A 25261-nucleotide genomic window follows, 5' to 3' on the forward strand; every position below is an offset into this window, starting at 1 on the left:
CTGATAGTCAAGAATTCCAGAAACACTATTACCTTCGCCGTGCATCAACAATTTAAATTAAACAAATATAAATTTAAAGTAAATTGCTTTAGACGTACATATCTTGAGAAATCACTGAAGATGTAATCTGTGGAAATTTTATGGGTGAAAGCTATAATGGTTTACTCTGCTCTTGGGTTATATTATATTTTCAATTAATTTCAATACTTTTAGTTGACAGCGGCTCACTCTTTTCTAATGGTAGAATAGAGGGAACAATTTTATATTGATGTTACACAGGCGAGAAATAGTCCTTAAATTGATATTATGCAATAGGTAATTGGTGTTTATAAAAGAAAATAATTATTTTTGTTTATTACCTGGAATGGGCTTATTGAAGCGAAGAATGGAGTACAGTATCCCGCAGGCATCGCCATGCTTGCCATGCTTAACTCATTTTCGAGAACATGTGACCTTAAGAACTAGACCCTTCAATTGCTTGGTATTTCTGTGAGTTGAGAGCTTTATAATGAAATATCAGTCTATAGCGCATCTCTAGTCCTGGTGTAAATGATGAATTGCTGGATTTTGATTGTTGCTGTTGAGACAAATCTCAGGATAAAGCGGTAAAAAGCCAGAATCGAATAGTAGAGAAGACGCATGAATTCAGCTAGGGATTGGTGTAAGGACAGCTGCTGCTGAATCTTCACTAGAGAATGTCATGAACATGTTGTCTAACTAACTGGTTGTTGCTATAAGGATGAAAAAGTTTGCCTTATGTGAAGGAGGCAAAATATTGTTGCTAGTAATTCCGAGCAAGACCTCGGTTTTCAGGACTAGGAAGGGACACTTAACCGAGTGACCTGATCGACCTGAAGACATTACGGGGTAGGTTTGCTCTCAGGCACTCGTCCTTCTCCTATTTGCGCTTTTCCTCCTTCTTTGTTCCTTCAGCAACTCCTCCTGCATTTGGATGATTGCGGAGCCAACCGTAAGTCACTTCTCCTCGGACTCCAGCATCTCCGCCACCAAGCTCTCCGGGGTCGCGCTACGGCCCAGCACCTGGTTTAAGCTCCTTCTCGCCATCGCAAATCGTGAGCAGTGAAACATCACATGCTCTGGATCCTCCGGTATGCCATCGAATCTGGGACAATTCGGAGAATCATCCAACCCAAAGCGGTGCAGATACTGACTGTAGCAACCACCGTGTCCCGTGAGAAACTGGGTAATTTGGTAATTTGGTCTTCCCATGCTTTCGCTCAAGCCACATCCTAATGTTGGGAATGAGCCTGTGTGTCCACCGACCTTTCGTAAACTCGCCCCCTTTGCGTCGCCAGAGATCATGCGACTCTGACCTTGCCGCATTTCTACGCTGTGCACGCCCCTCCATACGTCTTGCAGCACATTCACTTCTTTAGCCAGAATGTCAACAGGGATCATGCCTGCCACCACCAATACTGCCTCATCTGATGTGATTCCCTCAAAGCCATCAGCCGGCAAACCGAGTTCACCTGCTTCCGTCTCTGAGAGTTTGCAAGCGCCTCTACCTACATAGGTGACGAGTAGAGCAGGATGGAGCGCAAGTCACATATCAGTCTAGGTATAATGAAATACTAGCAAATGCAATGCAACACCTTGCACATGCAGCCGAGTAAGCAGCTTGCAATTTGACCCTTTATAAAAATTCCACAATATGGCAAAAATGCAGACGACAGGTCAGCACTTTATTTTGAATAAATTAGCGACTGATATGTGGTTTCTCGCAGTCCGTTCTCGATACCATTAGCTGTAATGCTGTCCGTGGAATTTTGAAATCGTTTTATTAATAAATTGTGTAAAGTACAAAGTGTTTGTTTTCTTAATTGTGAATTATCACAAGTGAAATTTGGACAACTTCTTTTTTTTTCGCGATTCGTAAGGCCACAACGAAACTTGCACCACTCCGGCTAGCACCAACCTCCGGCAATGTTTCGGCCTACCAATAGTTGAAAACATTTTTTCAAGTGCCGTAGTGGTACTGGCTGCCTTTTGGCATGCATACTCTAGGTGTTCCCTAAAACTCAATTTTATGTCAATTATTACCCCCGGGTATTTGATAGCCTGCTTTGATACGACCGTATGTCCACCGACCTCCACTTTCACATTGTTATTTTTCTTGCGGTTCGTTATTAAGACCGCTTCCGTTTTCTTGTCGCCAAGGTCAGCCCGGCCTTTTCTAGGCAGGACGCTCTCACTGTTTCCATCGCGTAAACCTCTACATCTTCTGGGTGTTTTACTGCAAGAGCCACAGCTAGGTCATCAGCAAAGCCGACAATCGTCGTCCCCCCTGGGACGAGAAGAGCAAGCAGCCCATTATATATGATATTTCCCAGCAGGGGACCAAGTACCGATCCCTGTGGTACCCCGGCTGTGACAATGTACTTCTTGGGACCTCATCCGTCCTATACCAGAGAGTCTTCTCTGAGAGGTAGTCTTCCACCAAATTCGCTAAATATCCGGGGACACCTATGTCAGCCAACGCCTCTTTAATTCTATTCCAGTTGGTCGAGTTGAATGTGTTTTTGACGTCGAGCGCCACCACGGCACAACAGCCGCCAGAAATCAGTGCACCTTTTGCCAGGTTTACCACCATGTTAACTGCGTCCACCGTAGAGTGGGTGCGTCGGGAACCAAACTGGCGTTCCGATAAAGCATTGCTGGCTTCGACGATGGGTAGGAGTCTGTTGTAGACGACTCTCTCCATCATCTTCCCCATTGTATCCAACAGGCAGATAGGACGATACAACGCTGGGTTTTCAGGTGGCTTGCCAGGCTTCGGAAGCGACACCAACTTTTGTTTTCTACACTGGGCAGGGAATATTCCTTCTTTTAGGCACGCCTCAAAGGTGTTGGCGAAAAGGTCGGCCCTAGTCTTCACTGCCAATTTCAAAGCTCGGTTGGGGATGCCATCCAAACCTGGGGCCTTGTTGTCACCGAACCTACCACATATTTCCCGCAGCTCCTCCACAGTTATTGGAGGTATTATGCCGTCATTTAGCTGGACGACCATTTGCCTTCCCCTATTTTCGTGGTGAGGGAACAGACTGGTAACAATCTGTTTCAGGAGGCGCGGACAGGTCACCTGGGGTGATTTCCGCAGCCTTTTCATTACCACTCTGTAAGCCTCGCCTCAAGGGCTTATGTCGGCATGTCATACAGCTGTTTGAAGCAGTTCTTTTTGCTCCTCCGGGTGGCTACCCTGCCTAGACCCTGCCTAAGATGGAGCGATGGCGTAGGCCAGGACGCCAGACAGCTTCTAGGTATGTATGGTTAAGTTGGACTTAATATTCAATAAGAAAATTAAAAGACGTTGCAGGTGTAGACAAATAATATGTAGATATTATATAAACTTGAAAGATATGTTCAAGCCTGAAGAATTGCAAAAGAAAGACATTCTTCCTCTTATGGAGTTGTGTCAGGTAAATGTCTCTGCTTATATTAGATATCAGATTGACAAATGTCTGTGTCAGACAAATGTCTATTTCAGATGTTGTGTATTAGATGTGACAGATGTCCGTGTCTGAAGGTGGTTTGGCAATCGACTCAGACAGTACGTGCATACAAATAATTGCTGCTTACGAAATACTTACTATAACATGATCAGATTATTAAGGCGCTAATATTCGCCATTCAGGCGAGTACTACCATTTCGATACCTGGCGCACTTTCCCGAATTGTAATTGAATTGAAATGTCAAAATTTAATTTCCTGAAATGTAGTACAGCTCTGCCATAGTTGGCACTAGTCAACGTGAAATTTGATCTTTGAACAGATGCATACTCATCTAGAAAGTAAGTCGGTGTTAAGATTTTTTTCAGACACTTCAGATTGAACTTAAGAAAAGTAACATCGATCGTTAATTGGATGGGTAGCTAGTCATTGAACTTCAAAGTAACTTATAAGCTTGAGATAGAAAAAATGCAAACTTTGACTACTTATAATTCTAAGCTAGTAGTACCAAAAACACAACAAATCAATTGGAGTCTACCGCATGGTATAAAATATAAAAAAAAAGTTCAGAAAATTTGAACGAAATTATGCAAACCTTAATTAACACCGGCTTCGCAACAATTATTGCTAAATTTTGGAAACAAAACATTAACAATGGAACATACAAGAAGATACACCAGGAACATTTGCACACGCTTGGGTATCTATTTTACAGACATAATAAGACTTCTCGCAGCTTTAATATCTTTTTCTGTGAAACTTTGTGAAAGAGTCACAACAATTAGTTGATTGCAAAAAGATGGATGCATTTGGTAGCCAGTGTAGTTTTAAACAAAGGTGCCCATACTAATTTATTAAATTGAAAATGTTCAAGTTCATAGTTAACAGCATGTTCAGGTATCTTTTATATTATAGTTGAAAGTGAGGTGGTTTTGTTTGGCACTAGTATGAGCGGACACGCATATCTCTGCCTTCATGCTACTCATTGAAAGTAACCATAATATGACCAAGGCAAAGTGGATTGTTTACTGGAATGTGATCTGGTTTTTGCACTCCCATATGATTCTGACTAGACTAGATGGAAAGCTGTTAGACCTTTAAGTTAGAATTTAAACCACACGTCCGATTGGACTGAATCTTTCAAATGCACGCTGACCATAGTGTCTCAACGAGGTAATAAATTTAATGTGAAAGTGCCTTAATCTTGGAATTTGCATAACAATATAAGGTAACAGTGGCCTTGGACTTAATAAGCACATTTCGACCCACGCTTAATTGTGGAAGTTCTACGTGTCCATATCATGATTTATTACATCACTAGAAAATGCAATAGTCAAGGTTTCCATGTATCTTTGATTGCCATTAATTGATCAAGTTGCTTCCTTTGCTAAAAAGTACATAAGCGAGAACCATAAAAGAGTAACTTTTGAGGATGAATGTATTGAAAGTGACAAAAACGAAATAACTTTGAATTCAAGCTTTTAATGCAATTATCACGGAAAAATCGAAATTTTATTTTATCTTCAATTTATAGAAGTGGAAAAGAAGTCACAGCTTATGAAAATGTTACTTTCACGCAAACCAAAGTTATATGTAAACATTGCTTTTGTTTATATAGATCCGTAGATTGAAAGATACTCTCTAATATTTTATCTTGAGTATGATCGTTGAAAAAAACTTTAAGTACCCTTGGTCTATTATTAAGAACTAAGGCTAAAGCTCGGGTCACAATCACTATTCAGACGCGATTAAATACCTTCTCCCGCTATTGTAAATAATAACTGCATAATTTGTTATTATCTGCCATTACTCAGTGTTTATTTTGATCTCCACCTTTCTGTTAATATCATATTTTTTAGTTTGCCTTATCTCCGGGTCTCAATTGGTCCCTCTTACACAGTTCATTTGACGAGTGACTATCTTTAATTGGATTGGAAGAAATGACAGTCTCTTTTTCCAAGCATGCTCATTAAATGATTGTAGATATTGATGCTGGATGAAAATCACAATACAGTGGACCAAGCAATTCAAATCGGTGAGGGCACTGAAGTGTATTGGCAGAGTTTTCCCAATTATTGTATACAAACAAATGAAAAGAATGTGACGGTAGTATGTGCCGAAAAGTTGGTCTTAGTAAGCAATACCAATTACCAATAATTACGATGGAAAGCAGCTTGAAAAACGGTCATTACTTCGACGTGCAAAAAATCTAACGAATTCCCACATGTAAGGTCTTATGCAACTTCGTTTGTAAACATTGTTTTGACTCTCAATGAATGTGGAAAATTTCGTAGTGCTAATTAAGATATTTAGTTGGATACTATTTCAGATAAAAGTCCTCTCAACCTACTTAACATTTTGCGGAATGGAACCATAAGAAGCATCGTATCATAGTTTAAGTGTTGTGTTTGTTGTCTGAAGGTACACTTGGTGAACTTTTCTAGATTTGGTTTTTCCATCCATCGATACCTTTAGAAAATTGTTCGATATGATTGTAGCTCAAAATACGATATTGTTCACATCTGAACTTGCAAGGATGGACGATATCATAGAATTTGTGGTGAGACGGGTTTCTAGTGCAAAGTAAAAGTAAATGGATTGCATTACCTCTGTTTCTCAACTTTCAAAAGAGCAACTTTACTCACAAAAAGAATTGGCCTGCGTTTACTAAAATTGACTAAAAAGATATAAAAGAGTGGAACTTTCTCGTTCCAAGTGACAAAATCTATTGAATTTCGATTTAGTGTTAACATTCATTTCTTTTCAAATTCAAATTTGAAGGCGAGTAATTTCTTTTCTGGGATGAATTGATCAATCTGCTGTTTCCAATGTATATAAATTTTTCATTAGGGTTTTGAATTTTACCCTGATTTTTACTTTATGACTGGAACATTGGAAGTACAAGATACAAATCTAAGCAATCTAAAGTGTAATGGATTTTCTTTTTGGAATTACCAAACAAACTCGAGATCATTCCTTTCACCAGGAACTAGCTATCAATATATGTTTGTATATACGTATATATATTCCTCTTAATATTTGAACAAATAAATTTACAAACTCTTCCTTAAGTTATGAGTAAAGAAGTTTACAGCGTAATGAACTATAATATAGATTACGATACTAGAAACTTTAGTGTAAATTCTATTTTGATTCAGAAAGTTATGGCAAATTAAAATTATAATTTCGTTTGAATACAATTTTAATTCACAATAACTCTATTTTTCGTATGAATTTTCTGGATGGCTCAAGCCATTGTAGCGGAAGGCCGCGATTCAAATCTCACTGGCTACAGAGGGATTTGTGTGACTGGATGTCCGATACCAGTCGAATCAGCTGTGAATTAGTACTTGAGTCAATTCAGAGTAATAATCTCGGGCGAGTGCAATGTTAACCACATTGCCTCCTAGAGTGTACTGTAGTGTACCGTTCCGGTCTGAACACACCTCAAGGCCCTGATCCTATACAGATTGTCGAGCCAATGATTATTATTATTTTCGTATGAATATATTACCCTTGCGAGCATACAATGACTAGACACTCGAGCTTATTGTCTTACTTACCATAGTGCTTGTATGAAAGTAAAGCCTCGAATAAACACATAATCGTGTAAGCCAATCGGGAATAGCTTTTGCACTCTTTCGTGGCCATATCCTGCGGATTGAGGTTTTCGAATATTCACAATTAGACGTAGAAAACACCAATGAAATGAAACTTCAATGACCACACGTGTGTGAATGCCAAGGTGGACGTTTACAGCACTTTGCTCAGATATGTGATGGGGAAGTGGAGGAATAGGAGACTACAACTTTGAGACCGTTGAAAATTCCTCCTTTTTAGGGTCGAAAATTACAACCGATAACAGCTACGATGATCAAATCCGCGCACGATTGTTGTCAGCCAACAGAGCCTATTTCAGCTTGCAAAAACTGTTCCACTCGAAACGTCTCACCATAGGGTCAAAGCTCTTACTGTACAAGACTATGATCTTACTAGTACTCATGTATACCTCGGAGACCTGGGTTCTTAGCAAGAAGAATTGCAAACTCTTGGCCGCGTTCGAGAGAAGAATCCTTCGAAGAATTTTTAGCCCCCTACATGAGGATGGACGATTCCGTAGCCTACACAATGATGAAATCTATGAGCGATACCATGACCGTCCGGTTGTGGATAAAATCCGGGTCAATAGGTTACGGTGGGCGGGTCACTTAATCCGTATGGATGAGGATGATCTTACCCGGAAAGTCTATAAGGGCAATATCTATGGTAGAAAAAGAAGACGAGGTAGACCCTGCCTGAAATGGAGCGATGGCGTAGGTCAGGACGTCAGACAGCTTTTAGGAATATCGAATTGGTGGACCTCGGCGCAAAACTGGGATGTCTGGAATTCCTTATTAAGCCAGGCCTAGACCGGACACCGGTTGCTGCGCCTTTGATGATGATATATATGTCTGTCTGGAGTAATTGATACTGATGTAAAAGTAACTAAAAAGGGTTCAAAAAAGAAAAACTAAAATGTTCTCATCATTCTCGCCTCGCCATACACGTCTTAGAGTGCAATAAATTCGTGGCCAAGGTTCATGACCAGGTGAAAGAGTCCATTGGACTCCGTCACGTCCGCCGGACAAGGTAGCGTAAGGAACGTCACAAATATCGGGATGAAATAATATCGGTGACAAGCAACAACCCTGGTTTTTGTGGAAAGCCGCTGCCACGTACAGCACGCTAGGTACACCACCAGTTCACCCTGTCGAAAGTTTTTTCGAAATCGATGAAGAACAGGTGAATTGTCACACTGAGAACGTGTGCCCTTCTCTGGAATCGAACATTCGAGTCTGCTACCACTTGGTTTTGCAAAGTAGAAAAACACAATAGCGCAAAAGGGAGAGGAGTACTCTTCAAAGTTCCACCACTTTGCTTGGGCCTAAAATGTCTTGTTCTTATATTTGGATTTCTCGCTCGAGTTGGAGAAAGCGAGCATTCTGAGGACCCTAGCGAGGGTTGTCGAGGAAGGTGCGGACAATCCAGAAACCAATCATAGTCCGTTTTCGACAGCCAAAGGTTTTTGAAGTGAGGTGAGTGCCTATCCGAGGCATTTTTGATATTTTGGTAGCAATAAAGTTTCAAAATTTGCAGTTAGCTAGCCCACAAATTTCTATTCCTTTGAGCCTCCTCTCACGACAAACAAGGAATACTTTGAGTGCATTCTTAAGTCCCAACTCATATGCAAATTTTGTTTCCCACACAACCTTAAAGAAAGGTGTTATCATCGTCCTTGAATGGGTCCATCATCTAATGGTCGCTTAATTTCATTTGCTTGTCGTTATTTTATCTGTTCACAACGAAATAGTATGGGGACCACCTAAGTTCAACATAGCCCGTCTGCGTGCAAACGACACAAACTCTAAAAAATCCGCCCAAAAATATTGATGAACGATGGGCTGCTATCAGAAAGGTGTTTATCTCTGATAAAGTATTGGCTACGTCTCAAAAGGACTTTACAAGATTTTGGTGACTATAAAGCCGTGGAGGGGATCGATGAACATAACGAGTTGAGTTTTCCATTAAATACCACATGCAGGCGACTTTTTCGTGCTAATATGCGAACACTGCAGATTTGTTACTTTCGCTCATCCCTAAATCCAGGGAAGCTCCATTCTTTCCAATGTAAGGAGAAAGTAGCTGATTGTTAAGATCCCGGAAAAGAGCATCAATGTTGAGTACAACAACTGAAAGGGTGTCCGAGTACTTCCGTCCGTAGCGTAGATATTACTTCAATTCATCCTGGAAAGTACCAGGGAACAATTTGAAAGCTTGTTCAACAGAGAGCAGGCTGGATTCCTCTCTGAGCTGGTCACTTCGAGTAATCATGGAACAGTGCGTGCAGTTTAGATCAACGTTCCACTTCCTCTTCGTCGATTTCGAGAAAGTCTCCGTTCGCGGGAACAGAGCGTGTATCTGTAACGCTTTAAGCAGGATTCCGGAGAAACTAATCGCTATTATTAGAGCAACATAGGACTGCACAAAATGACACCTGCCGCATCGATAGGACATATCGGAGTTTCTACTTCCCCTATCAACACGTCTCCAACTCAGTGAGTGCAAAATAATATTAGGAGCATATCTTAAAGATTTATTTTAAAGATAAGTATTTTAAATCAATCCTTGTTATAGAGTTTGGGATGACTATTTCAAATCAATGGGGATTGAAATCTCCAAAACGCTAGTTCCAAGGTTAAATTGCTTAAGGCTTACCACCTCGAATTGAATATCGGGTATATTCAACGTATATACACTACGAGGTATGTGGAATGAAGCAATCGTTTTAGATTTGTCTAGGATATGTCTTTTCTAGCTGAAGTTAGCATTGAGCATTATATCTAAATACTTCATTTGCATTTGTTGATAATAACTCTGACTAGATGACCGACTGACTGAATGTAGTTTAATTTTCCGCACATTGGTCCATTCTTTATTGTCGTCAATAACTCTTTATTGCTACGTTCTTTCTTCCTTTGTATTTTTTTCCGACATGAGGATAGCAGTGTCCTCCGCAAATATCATTTGTATGCAAAAGAAACAATTAGGACCCAAAACACGATCATTTCAAAGTATATTCCTTGGTTTTTCAATCTAAATAATCCTTCGACTGCATAAGATAAGATCAATCCACATAAAAAACAGGATTTACATATGATATATATCATAAATAATCGTAGGAGAGAGAAAGCGAAAAAATCTTATCGGGAAGAATGAAATACAATCACGGAGGGCAGAAAGTAGAAACTACAGTACTTACGCTTCGTTGAAGAAACTACAAGGGTACTTTAAACACACCGCGAACTTCTGTAAAGATAAAGAAATATAAATTATTAGAAAGTTAGTCGACATTACGGGCAGATAATGATAATATAATGTAACAGCAGCAATCTTTGATCATAACCTTTCTATAAGCACCTCGCCAGGTCACCCAGAATGGTATGTAAGAAACCTTCTATTTTAGCGAGGGGATCCCCATCATAGGTTTGTCTTTTCGATGAATGACGAACAACAAACCATTGCCAGAACCAATTCACGTATTAACCGTGCAGTGCCTTCGACTTTGATCCACCGATCATGGTACAACTTCATTCTACACAGAGAATTGAATAATCGTTCGAGGCAAGGTAGGAACATATTAGATTTTCTATCTACATGGGCAAAACTGTTGGAATGGCCACAAATTTCACCTTCTTTCGGTCGAGTTAAAGCCGCCCACGAAAACGTAGCCCGGGTAGTTCAGTATTTTGGCAAAATTATTAAGACTGATTAGGCCACCCTTGACCAAACGCGACGCTGAATATGTAAAAGGAGCAGGATCACTTTCGAGATCGTCCACCATCAACAGCGGTCTAAGACAAGAAAATGCTCCATCGTTCATCTTTCTAAGTGTTTATCTAAAGTAAAGTGTACCGATCGAAACGAAATTTGGTGGGAAGGTTGGATCTGGTACTGCATGCAGCTAGTAAGTAGAGGTAGTTCTACGTTGAGTTTAAGTGGAAAGAGGGTTTCCATACATGTAAAAGGGAGCTTTTTTCACCGCATATAGTCATAGACCCACATAACAAGGTCTCAATTAGTAGTTTCCGATGCCAACATCAGTTCGGTAATTAATCTTCAAGACGGGAGTGCCTGGACTTGAAAGTGAGCATTCTTTCCACGGACCCATTCTCTGATACTACCCTACCGAAAATTCCGGAAAGAATCAGCACAGGACAATCTCTAAATTATGCTGATGAGAGATAGCTGCGTTTCCAGATTTCAAGCAAGACAGCGAAGATGAATCTAACGCTGTTAATGCGTCGAGCAACACCTAGTTTAGTGATACCACCGTCAGAAACGACGCTTCCTAGATATGCAAAACAATCGACCCCCTTGATGCTTAAAGAGATGGATGTGTTGTTAACCTTCGCCACACTTCCATGATTATTGCCAGATTTTTAATGATTTTCATGTATATACGGTACAGACGATCGGCTAGCCATGTATATGGGAGTTTGCAACCTTGTGGTATTTGATAAAATAAACTTAGCAAGCCTAACAAACAACGATTCATTGATGACCTACCTTTACAACCCCTCCATCCAATTCGGTGGGCCTCTAGCCTCTCAGACAAAATCTTGCTAGTCCCCACTAATTTCGGAGAAGATAATTAATTTCAGTGGTGAACAAGGATGGAAATTTTCCCGACCGATTATTGATTTATACTATACCCCAATCGTCGTAGACTTCTGGTGGCAAAAATCCTGGATGAGATACATGTCAGCGGTCCTTCACTTCTTCAAACTTATAGCTTGTTGAACCTCCTCCTACCTTTTCAGTAATATGTATGTAGTATGTAATGGGTAGCAGTATGGCAAGTGCCTTCGCCAGAAACCACCGAAAATCGACTCAAATCCTTTTTGCCTTGATGTGCCATAATCGCAATACACAAATGATTATATTGCTAATAGCAGAATAACAATATGCAGTAGATATGTATGCTCATCATTGATTTGGGATAGAGTTACCATAGTTCCTGGGCCTATTTAGAAAAAATGCATACAAGTGCTGGGTTCTTACAAGATGTCCAGTAAACGCAGAGCCCCCGAAAAGGGCCAGTTGGACTGTGATACCTAAAATTATAAGATATAATAATAGAGTGGAAATAAGTTTTACACCAGTGCTGCGTAAGAGTTCGAAGCTTGAGAAATCAACATTGATGACAACTTCATCATTTGGCAATCAAAACTCGTAACGGCTCGTAAAGATGTTGCTATTGTAAAAGACGACCGTACAAGACAACAAACTGAAGCAGCGTTTCTTTCACTGGTAGAATACATAAATGAACTCTGAGTTCATCAAGGAGAAACGGAACATTATCAAAATACCAGGGCTCTGTAAAGGGGCAAACAAAACGCCCAAGTTACCCGAGGGACGCAGGTGACACCTCCTCAACAGTATTAGGAAAAAAGTCTCTTCACCGAAGACAGCTGAGCAGGCGAAAATCGCGAAAACTCGTGAGCCTGAAGAATTGATAAAGGTGGATAGTAAAAATGGCAAGAAAATAAAAAGCAGACCCGCCCGAAGATAATCATTACCTCCAAGAAAGAAGATATGCATTATGCCGATATCTTTCGAAAAATGAAAGCGGATCCGATATTGACAGACTTTGGCGGTAGTGGGAGCGATATCAGGCGAAAGCAGAGTTATATAAATCCAGCGAGAAGTTAATCGATAGATTTCACGGTCAGGTGGAAAAGGTGCTGGGTGCTTGAGTAGAGATTGAAGCCCAGACGAGGTTACATCATGGAATAATATTTATGTTGTATTAAAGGAGGAATTCAATCGACAGGAATAGAACAGACTATGGTAAGGAGGCTGAAAGAAGCATACAAAGGTACACATGCCGCTATTATCGCTGTCAAGATAAGAATAAGCTGCTTTCACAAACCTTTCGAGAGTCGAATATGATTGGGACTGTAATCTAGGAACCATACGGAAATAATGGTAGCGCTACGTGCGTCAAAGATATGTCAGGTAACGCTGGTATATGGGTATAAGGAAGACAAGAAATTCAAGAAACATTGGCATTCCCGGGAGCTACATAGTTTTGTAGGGCCAAAACCAACAATGTCCTTATCTATGGCTGTTACGCTCTTCCTAATGGAACAATAGTATAGTATGAGATATATACTCTGTTATTGGATGCTAGTGTTTACGGTCGTACGCATTGCCATTTCAATGCAGGCCCTTGTTCTTTGCGGTGCTCGACATTGCATTGGCCAGTCGGGTAAATGTGCAATTGACGTATGTCACGTTACGAAGCCAAGATGGAAACGTAACTATTGGTGGAACCTCAAAATCTCGGCGTCAACCTCATCCCCGCTGCGAGGCGGAAACTTGTCAAAGAGCAAAGCAGGCTTTAAGGCAAACACGTATCCGTTAAGCGCTGACTACAAAGTTATGATGAACAAGATACTAATTACTTAAATTACTTTTTATTTTTTTTTTTTAATCTATCAATCTGATTACTTGTTAACTACCGCGGAAAGTCTTATTCATTTTGAATGGCAGTTACCTGAATTTGTGTTTAATAGCCGCATCACGTCTTCTCTCAAAATTTCTAAACTTCCCCAAGGGTCCAAGTTTGTCGGTTTGTATGACGCAAGAGCTTTTCCCGGATTTTCCCGTTGAAAGGTATGGGCTTCTTCGACCATGTGCCCTGCCACTGCTGATGTTATGCACTACTTTTGTTCCCGAACACTACTTGCCGCTTCCTTGATGTGTTCACTAAATCTAGTCCTTATCAGGCGTTTATAGTCTGTCCTATGTATATCTTATTACAGTCGCTGCACGTTATGCGGTAGACCCCACTTTTTTCCTCCGCTGCGAAAAGATTCTTGACGCTTCCCAGTAAATTCCGCAAGGTGGACGATCGACTTGAACCTACGACTTCCAGTTGAAAGTTTTTATCCAATTCCTGATGTTGTTAGATAGGTAGGAAGACGGGATACTTATCCGTCTCGTGGTTGTTTCGTTATCCTCCGAGAATAGTGTCGTATAGGCTTGCCCATTGTGTTACTTGATTTTCCTTACGATCAGTTTCTCAATAGTCTGAGGATTATACCCATTCTTAATAGCAGTGTCAATAATATGCTGTCGTGCCTTATTGAAGCCGTATTCCGAAAGAGGGTATGTGATCAGTCGGTGAAACATGTAATCATAGACTGCTATTTTTTAGGAAAATGTATGGTGTAAAGTTACTGGTATCTTTCTCTGCGTTGCTGTAGGCTTACGATATATCTCGAACTTAAACTTCGCGCTAGAGTTGGCGATATTCAGATCTAGGAAGAGTAGAGTGCCATTCTTCTACCTCTAGTGTAAACTCAATTTTATGATGAATCTTGTTTATAGAGGAGATGACCATGTCGACATCGTCTCTTCTAACAATCGCAAATACGTCGATTACATACCTAAACCATACTTTAGGCATTATTCCCCTCGAATTAATTTCTTCTTCGATTGATGTCATGAACCTTTCAGTGAGTAACGGCGAGAAGCATTTTATTCCTCCCACGACTTCCTGCACCTTCTAGAGAGAGTTTGTTCCGCTGTATGGCATAGAGAGCAATACAAATGCCACCCCACCTTAATGTGTGATCATTCGTTCTGCCTTCTGATCGCATCGCCCACGTAATTGGTCTGTGCGTCCACTAAGCGCTTCCTTCGAAGTAGCATCAGTTCAGCGTTCTTTGAAGACATGTCACAGACAAGTGCTGACGAAGACTTGGACTTTTGGTGTAGCAATAATTGTTACCTTCATTGCTCTCATATAGCAATACAGAAAGAACATTAGCACAGAACATTCTCAACTGGATCTTGGTATTGAGATAATTGCATTTTCGGATTTTAGACCAGGCAGCGAAGGGTTAATTTCTGGAGCGACACCCAGTTTCTTGCCATCGTCTCGGTAGAGTGCTACGGCACGTCAGATTGAGAACTTTGGTTTTGTGGGTGTTTATTTTCAGTCCATTTCTACTTGACTCTCTTTCCGAATTCAGAGTCCATGACACGGTGAGAGAACAAATAGATGTCATTAGCATAGTCGAGGTTTTTGAGGGAAGATGTCGTAATCTGCTGAAGTTCACCATGCAATCCGGTAAGGCACCATGGACTACATTACTGATAACAAGAAGGAATAGCATCGGCGACAGAATGCAATGCTTGCGAGCTTCGTTTGAAGCTCCTTTGAACTTTAATTTCGATGCAGTATGTGATATTTTGAGCCATCATATGTCGTTCTTTTAATAGCTATTAGCCAGAATGCCCCCTACATAGAGCACCTCAGATATATTCTCTTCAACCCTCTGGGAAAGGTGTCGTATTCACAGAACTTTCATACGAGAGGACGTAGCAGACTCGACTGGGGATGATCAAACCCAGCTGCTTTACTCGGTTTGAGCGCATTGGTGTCTGGAGTGGTTTCTCTCCTTTTTGGGAGAACAATCCGTATCCGCATGTTACGGTGACTATACGTTTCATCCAAAAAAGGTTGACCTCGCTGGATGTAATAAGATTACGTCACTGTACATTGTGTCCCTCACATGAGCATCGAAAGATTTGTGACCATATGTAAGTTCTGAATGATGCAAATATGACAAAAATAGAGCATATCAGGTTGAACTTCCCGGGCTTTCGCTTGGTATCAGCGGTCGTTGAAGGCATCAATCTTTTCCGAACAAGTACGAGGCGTGGCCCTGCAATGGTTGTCGTCGGGAGCTGTTGGATTTTTGGTGACTGCAGGTGTTCCTCATGGTTTTGTATTGGAATCGACAGTTGCGAAGCACCCAGAGGATATGCATGCTCATTGATGTCATGGCTAGAAATAGTGAAACTAAATCTAACGAAAAAGCGGAAACAATCCGTATTACCAATCGGAAATGAAAAGCAATGCTGCCAAAATCTAGGTTCATAATCGTGAAGTAACTTCAAAAATTAGATTTTTAAATACTTGGGGGTAATGATTGATATCAAGCTTGAAGGGACTCTTTGGCTATGCTATGGGAAGCTAGGGCTAGTTCATCCCTTGTATCGGTGATGCCTAACTTCGGGATGGCCAAATATAGTCGCCGACTACTAATCGCAGGGGTAGCGGAATACATCCTATTATATGTCGTTCCTATCTGGGCGGGACCAGACAACCAAAAGAGGGTGAATTCGTCATGGCGAACAACCGCGCTGAGGGTGTGCAACGCGTTTAGGACAGCGTTAGATGAGGCAATCTGTGTCATCGTTGAGATGATCCCTTTGGGATGGAGTGCACGGTCTGTCTCAGGGGCGGAGGGGAAATATATTAGAGCTGATTGCAGAATTCCGAAAACCGACTGGGGGAGCTGAATAGCCAATGTGAGATAATTCGGGAAAAGGTCCCTGAACCTATAGATGGGTCGAACAAAGGCATACAGAACTGAATTGTCATTTGACACGTCTCTTGACGGGAACGGTGGTTCCAGTATTTACGACGCTTGAGATTCGACATGAGCTAGTTTGTCCCAAATGAACTGCGATATCTTAGTGCCCGGCATGTTACGGTCCAATATGCGACATTTTTGGATACAGGAAGGAGGTTTAACGATGCCTTCATCATAGTTGTCGGAAAATCCATAATTATATGAAAGAGATTATGCGCTCAGATCAGAAAAAAAAGGACATCGCAGCGTCTTTTTGAGATCTCCAACTCTTTCCAGAAGAAAATGCTTACATACGTAATAATTTACAACTTTCTTTTTCTGAGTTTGTTAGTTAATAAATCTCATTATATTTTTATATATTTTGCTATTTCCGCCTAAAAAAACTAGATGCGTGATTTCCATATGATGTAACAAAAGGAGCAATTTTAAATATAATTCATTTGGAGAAAAAATAATGTCTCAATTAGCAAACCGTAAAATACATTTGTCTACATTTCACAAAACATGTTTCCAAAAATTCGAAAGTTGCAGTAGACTACATGATTCTGAGATTTTGCTGTAATTATAATTCCAATCTAGGCAAATAATAGATAAAAAATTTTAAATTCGCGACAATAGCAAACAATTTCTAGTCGTCATCGAAATATCTTGATTTTGATTACCCGCTTTTTGATAATCTTATTGGTCTTTATTTTCTGTGTACGTACAAGTCAATGCACCTCATTGTAGAAGAAATTTTTACGCATACTGTGTGTATCCCATATATGTATCTTGTGGGGACATTATACAAAACATTCGGATTGTGGTGCCACCATTTTATTTTAGAAAGTTCACTAAAAAGCGTTAAACTTTAAAACTGAACTCTGTGGTTATTCCGAAGAGAGTAGAGCCCAAATCCAAATGGGGATTTATTGCAAAGTCATGATGAAATTGCAATTCACCATGTCACCAGCATTACACCGCAGGTTTCCTTCCATCTCGAAATTATAATAAATCATTTTTGTGGGTATAGTTTGCGTATCACGAAAATTGTCACCTCTGATGAGTGAATGCTTCAGTTTAATATCCGGCACCTGCGTTGCCGTTACCGAGTCTTTCAAATCTTAGATTACTTCAAAAAGCGTGTAATTCAGATATTACTTGGTTTGCAATTAAAGTTGGTGAACCAGACGAAGGCCAGACAGGTAGAGATGAGAGCAATGCATTGGGTCAAGGTCACATTTGCTTGAGCTTTACTCGAATGCAATGAAAGAGGAGTGAATTGGAGAGATTTTTTTGGTGAATGTGCATCCACTCACAGATAAGCTTCAAGCGCCAGTTTGACCTTGCAAATTGCTATTTGATATTTTTTTATTGGTGGGTAATCAAATGTCTGCCAATTTACTGCTGCAAAAAGCTACACTAGCGAGATTACCTAATATTTAGTTGTACGCATATGTCCTTCCTTTATAAGCATTCATCGCATGCTTCTACTCAGATGTTGTATGCCTTTTTACATGCTGGAACTTTCATTCTGTGTAATTACTCGACCACAAAGAAGAGCTCTTCTAATTATTTATTACACAAAAAATCACACCATGATATGCTCTAGTAAATGGAGCATGTAAGGTTGAGTAAGTAAATGCAATCTGAAACTAAATTTGAATTTGGGTGTGTGTGAACATTTAAATTTCTTTTGATGGGTGTAGTGTAGAGGCCATAGCCATTATGACTTTCATTTAGTGACGGTTTTAATTATTAATGGCGCAAAAAAAGGTGAATAGCATCAAACCATCCATTCCCATGTTGATTGAATGGAGGTGTACTTTGCAAAGTTTTTATGAGATATTTTTCTGAAACCATCGTTTGGAGTGTTGTAGCTCAATGTAGTTGAAGTTTCAAGAGATTGATTAGTGTATTGCAATTAAATAGCCCAAGATGAGACAAGCAAAAGTCACTAATGTAGAAAATGATATGTGCAAATACATACTATATTGTGAAATATAAGCTGTTACCAAAATATTTAAGGATAGAAGCATGTATGGTATTTGTTTGAATTAAGAACAGTAGAAAAAACGTCATATTTACGATTCCACTAGTATTTACACTAAATAACGATACAAATCGTTTTTTAAAATTTTGAGGAAAATTAGACCATGTCTGTTTGTCTGCCCCATCTTTTTTCGCAGGTAGAAATCTTCAAGACGCACTGATACATACGTATATTCCAGTAGATAGGGTCGTTACCCACTACAATTACTTCCTTACTATCGCCTCCTTCCCGACGAAACTGCCGCAAAGTATTACATAGCTACCCGTCTCTCTGCCCATCGATTGAATTTACAAACGAGCTTTTCACGCTTCTTTTGTATCTCCCACCTGCGATAAATCCGCCCATATAGTTAACTGATCTTCAGTTCTCCTGGTACGCAAGCATTACCTCAATTAGGTTTTCCGGTGCTATTGCATCGACCAAAGTGTCTATCGACATTATTTACGTTACCGCGTAGTTCGCTTCGACTCAGACGCTTCTGAAGCTATAGTAACCGCTGTACGGTTTCTTGCCAGGGAAGAGCTAAGGCAGCATCTGACGAGCTGCGAGCAGGGTGCACGCAGAACACAACATGACGGCAAATTATATTGAGCGGAAATCCGCCCATATTTTAGGTTAAAGCATATTTCCCCCTATAATCATCTTTTAGGCATTGCGTGTGGTGTGAAGTGTGGTCCTACAAATTGGCGCCACGTAGAGTAATTTCTAAGAAATATTTTTCAAAATATCTTGCTCTACTTCATACCTAAGCCTGTGAAAGATGACTATTCAAATCCAAAGAACTTCAGACAAATTAGCTTAATATCATTTTCGCGGAAATGTCTGAAGAGACTGGTCGAGCGTCACATTCGTGTGAAGGCGCTATGGTCGCACTTACTAAATGAAAACCAACACGCTTACCAACATGGAAAGTACTGTGAGTCTACTCTTTGCTCTTTGGCTTCAAAGATAGAGGACGCAAACATTCAAAAGGGTTTGACTGTGCAGGCTTCCAAAGGGTCTATAATGCCGACGGAGAGCATAGTATATAATTACGTGGATTTACGCTATGCTAACGCAGATGTTGTTGTGTGCTGAAATGGGTGTTGATCGCTACCTACCAGCAGAAGTGACGAAAGGCTGCCCTCAAGTAGGTGTGCTATCGCCACTTCTGTGCTGCAGGCCGCACTTTGCCTCAACATGGGGACTTAGGCCTCAGGTAGTTATGTGGATATATGTTGCTATCATTAGGCCGATGTTTGCTTATGCATCCGTAGGTGGTGGGTTAGGGTGAAACAAGAGAATTTTCGCTGTAAACTACCCATACAATAAATAATAATAATAATAGTGGTTGTTGTGGCAATCCAATCGGATCAGGGCCTTGAAGTGTGTTCGTGCACACAAGACCCTAACAGTACACTACAGCATTACGTAACCTTTTAGGAGCAATATGGTCAGCATTGTCTCGCTCGTGATTATTACAATGATTCGATTCAGGTACTCATCCACAGCTGGATCAACTATACACGGCCATGAGAGAATTCGGTATCCCGACGAAATTGATAAGACTGACTAATGTACGAGGCCAGATAAAACCAGTAGGATCGCTCTCGAGAGCATTCGACATCAACAACGGTCTAAGACAAAGGGATGCCCTATCATGCGCCCTCTTTAATCTGGCCCTGGAAAATGATCCGAGACACTGAGGTAAATGCGAGGGGTACGATCTTCTTTAAGTCCACCCAACTGCTGACGATATTGATATCATAGGAAGAACGACGCGAGACGTACAAATTGCCTTCATCCAAATCGAGCAGGCGACGAGAGATCTTGGGCTGCACATAATGAAGGCAAGACAAAATATGTGATGACAACGTCAGCACCAAAAACCAGCCAACCAATAACATCAAACCGCACTGGTCAAACGGGAAAAATAAAGATAGGAGACTGCAACTTTGAGATCGTTGATAATTTCTCCTATTTAGCGTCACATCACACGATGAAATGCTGGCTGGATGAAAATTTTGGGTTTTTGAGATAAATTAGGGATGGTATCAATCAATCACATCAATTCGACATTCCCATTGCGACGTCCTGGGAACGCCATTTTTTGTTCTTTTTTTGAGAGTAAAATCGCAATGAAATATTTTTTGCGGATATACAATCTATCTAAAACTACATTATTTAAAATATATAAAACATACAATTTCCACAAAAAAAAAATCTAAAAATTGGCTTTTTTTGGGGGGTTTTTCACATATCTCTCGCTTTAAATTGTTTAGGATATATTTGGTCTTAGCAAGTGATATGAGCAAATACCGTATACCACAAAATGAATATACATATACATCTGTTAATCCAAAAAAGGACTGTAGGGCGATAATAGTGGGTAGAAGACAAAGACACCACTGATTTGAGGGAGTAAATAAAGAAAAAGAAAAAAGATTCCAAGTGATTGGTAACCCTAAAAGAGAAATCTGATACAAACATGAAATAAACGACTGATGGGATGATGTATTCTCCAAAATGTACTAAAATGTCATCAAAAATTCTGTACAAGCAGTGAAGCTGTTTCAAATCGTAAGCCAACTCTGATTGCTAGTCATAGTGTGACTAACATCGAATAGGTAATCAGGATCTGCTGGAGATTAGAAAAAAAATAAATAAATAGTAAAATTAAGTTCAAACGATCCGAAAATGGACACTATCACCGCTAATTAGATGTCATTGAGATTTGGAATCAACGTAGTGCCCACAGCCAAGCATCTCGTAGTAAGAAAGTCAATATTCAGCCACCCATATCATTTATCAATGCCCGGGTGGCAATTGTATCCATCAAGCCCTAATTAATCCGGACTTCGCAAGTTGTCGCAAAATCCCGGAAATTCATATAATTGTTCAGTGCATCGATAAATGGATCCAAATATAGATATGGACCTGTAAAACACTGAGCTACATATTTATTTTAAAGGCAGAAATTCGACCTAATTCTGGGTAAATACAACTCCAAACACCGTTTCAACATACTTATGTTTCCTAATTGCAACTTATTCGGCATCGTAGTACATGTTTCCGGAAATTATTCATACCCGTAAACCCCTTTAAACTCCTCCTCCATGGCATCGAATTCTCCTGTATAACACCATTCAGCGCGGATCAAACATATCCAGCTGGTAAATCATAGATGCTCATAATAGATGGTCACAACTTCAGGTTGGGGTTGACTGTTGGCTTTTCCTCATTAGCAGCAACCATAGCATCTTGCCATTCCCAGCTAGAAGACTGTCCATACTACTTTCCATCGTAGCAATATGAATAGAAAAACCAGTTTCTTCGAAATCACTGAAGTGTTCTCACACTTGATTCACACTTGATGAATATAAATAAATCATGCCAATCTCCTAAATTAATTAATTATCTATTGTACGAGTGCATCTATATATAAATGTGAGCATCTATTGCCAGATACAATGGGAAATTTATCATATAACCTAAATTCCCCATAAATGTCCACCGCATAAAAGCCGTTCGGGAAAATAATATCTAAAATCTTATAAACAAAACCATTCAACTTCAACAAAACAATTCGGCTGATTGCATTCAATAAGCGAATATAAACATTTCAATGCCATGGAGAATTACGAAATACCGCAACGTTGTATAATCACTTCGATTCCCAAATAATACTAAACAAAGGTTTTTTTTGAAAAATGGAGTCGATGAAATAGTAAATGAACTGCTATAATTAGAATAAACCAACACGGATTATCTTGGAAAATTGAAAATAGATAAAAAGTGTTTAATCATAGATGCGGCTGACATTTGAGGGTTGAATAACCACAAAAGGTTTGATAGCCAGCTTTCATTAATTTTAATTTTAATTTGCTGTAAACATTGAAGCTAATTAGAGGTAAACCGTTTTGTTTTATGGAGGTAAACCTACTGTCCGGCCCCACTAATTTCCACCGCCTCATCGCAGACTTAACAGCAATTAATAACCATCCGAGTTTACACAGGTATTTGACATATTAACTTTGGTATTTTCTCATACTTTTTTATTGTTTGGAAACTAATTTTGATAGCAGTTTGTATCATTGATCAAAGGTAATAAAATGAATTGTCTTACGGATGGTGAAGATCAATCGTTGTAATGACGAATTTAATAATTTTATAATTAAGCATAGGAAATTAAATTAGGAGTAGGAAATAAAATACAATTCAGATATGAACAACATTTCCTCACTTGATTAATCATCAATACATATTTAATATACTATATTACATATTTCCTATGGTTTAAGCAGCAGTGAGGCGATCTCATTTTTGTTTCGCCTTATTATATTTGCGATTTCTAAAAGGGATAGTACAGGGTGCGGCAGCATAACTTCCTTTTTGCAAAACTCAATAAAAACTATTGTATGCATCGGAAAATATTTATTTATTTTTTATAATGTTTTTTATAATGTTTTTTATAATGTTTTTATAATGTTTTTATTTACATTGTTTTGAAGATCAAATCTGTTAGCTGACGTCCCCCATTCTCCATACATTGCGTAAACCGATTTCTGGCGTTTGTCATGACTCTTGTTAGCATAGCAGGTGTTATGTTGACAATTTCTTCTTGGATGTTGGTCTTATCTTGTAGGGTTCTTGGACGGTTCACATAAACACGGGATTTCAAAAAACCCCAAAGAAGAAAATCACAAGGGGACAGATCGGGAGAGCGTGCCGCCCATTCGAAATCGCCTCTAATTGAGATAAGGCGCTCTGGAAAGTGTTCCCTCAAAACTGCTATCGATGCTCTTGAAGTGTGCGCTCTTGCACCGTCTTGTTGGAATCAAGTGTCCCCCAAATCCAAATTTTCTAGCCGTGGGAAAAAAAAATTCTGTAGCATGTTTACATACCGGTCCGAATTCACTGTCACTGTAACCTCATTTTCCTCAAAAAACCAGGGACCAATAATTCCAGCTGAGGAAATTGCACACCACACTGTGACTTTGGGTGAATGCAAAGGCTTTTGATGAAATTCTCGAAGGTTGGTGTCAGCCCAGTAGCGCATGTTTTGTTTGTTAACCGACCCACACAAATGAAAATGGGCTTGATCGCTAAAAAAACAATAGCACCCTCGGGAACGACATCAAGAAGAAGCTCACACGCGTTCATCCGAGAATTGAAGTCACGTTCTGAAAGTTTCTGCACTATCGCCATCTTATGGGGATGAAAATGAAGATCATCACGAAGAATTCTTCTCACAGAATGATCGGATAGTCCAAGGGCAGATGCGTGTTTGCGCACAGAACGCCGTGGCGATCGCAACATTGACGCTCTCACTGCTTCAATGTTCTCAGGTGATCTAACGGGCCGAGGGACTCCAGTTCTTCCTTTTGTCGCACTTGAAGTTTGTCTGAATGTAGTGACCTATGTAACAATTGATTTGCGGTCTGGGACGGGAGCCAACGGGGCTAAATTAAAGCGATTCCGAAATGCACGCTGTGTTGCAATAACCGAACATCCGCTTGAAAAGTAAACCTCAACGGCAAAGGCACGCTCCTCACTATTCCAACGCATGATGGCGACTGAACCGTGTCGGATACTTAACAGTATCCCCTCTTGAACGAGACTAGCGCTCCGCTATGACGTCAACTAACTGAGTGGCGCGTATTTTAAAAAAGGAAGTTTTGCTGCCGCAACCTGTACAATAGGTCTACTAAAGGTGGAGTGGCTTGCTGAAATTGAAATTACTTTTCTTAAAAAAGAAAACTTTTCATTAACCTTTTCTTCACTATTTAATTGTAGTTCTTTTATTATAGAAAATTCTCACACAGTAAGTATATTTTTGTAGTTTTCTAGAAGTTACCTTCATATATTTGAAATGGAGATAAATTTTACTTTTGTCTGTGTTTTCTTCGATAGCTCCGAAATTTGTAACTTACTTCAATCACTTCTTAAGTCAATACATCACTGGCCTGCAGTTGCGAGGGAAGCTTCGGTAGGATGGCCTTGTCACCTACTTTTAGGGGTTCATCCTGTGTGTTTGTTCTGAGGAATCGATTTTCTCTGCATCAAGTGTATTTAGATATTGTGTAGAATATATGGGCAAAGTGAGTTTTTCATATTAAAATTACAGTGTTAAATACGTGATAAGTCACGTGCCGGGTTTATGTCGACCGCCGTAATAAAGCGCGCATTAATCGGTCCGAATGAAGTTCGAATGACTTCGCTAAATGGACAAGAGTTGAAGCCAAAGCTGTACATGTGTTTCTTGAAGAAACCTAAGGTGGATTAGGTATAGCAGATTAATAATCAGTTAAGGTTTGATTGTTAAAAATCACATTCTACTTTTTAAATGCGTTTTTCTCGAAACTGCATGTTGAAAATTTGCTGCCACCATAGCTCAAAATCAATCCAACGGTCCGCAAACTAACATAACTGTGATTCATTCGGCAGTTTTTTTTTCATTAATTAAAAAATCGTTCAAAAATACACAAAAAATTTCGAAACAAAATTTAACAAGGCACTAAAAATTTAACTTTCAATATTTCAATCCTAGTTTGCGGACTGTGTTCACGTTAAAATGCCGCTTCCTTTTTAAGGTTTTGTGTAAACACAAAACCTTATTAAAATCGGTTTACTGTATGTCTGTCTGTCTGTCTGTCCGTCACACGCATTTTTCTCGGAGACGGTTATAGCGATTGACACCAAATTTGGTATAAAAGTGGGAACTGTGAACACTCATGCATATAGTGAGTTACATCCTTTTACGACTGATTTAAGGGGGGGTCCCCATACA

General features: G+C 39.8%; 1 protein-coding gene across 1 annotated transcript in view; it reads right to left on the bottom strand.

The window, feature by feature from the left end:
* LOC119648526 overlaps positions 1-25261 on the bottom strand; it is a 150789-nt gene that overhangs the window by 65735 nt on the left and 59793 nt on the right. The window contains exon 2 of the mRNA XM_038050294.1: positions 10268-10314. The gene's annotated coding sequence lies outside the window, so the exon portion shown is untranslated. The remainder of the gene's footprint in view (positions 1-10267; positions 10315-25261) is intronic.

The sequence above is a fragment of the Hermetia illucens genome, chromosome 2 (assembly GCF_905115235.1).
Source record: "Hermetia illucens chromosome 2, iHerIll2.2.curated.20191125, whole genome shotgun sequence".
Taxonomy (NCBI): domain Eukaryota; kingdom Metazoa; phylum Arthropoda; class Insecta; order Diptera; family Stratiomyidae; genus Hermetia; species Hermetia illucens.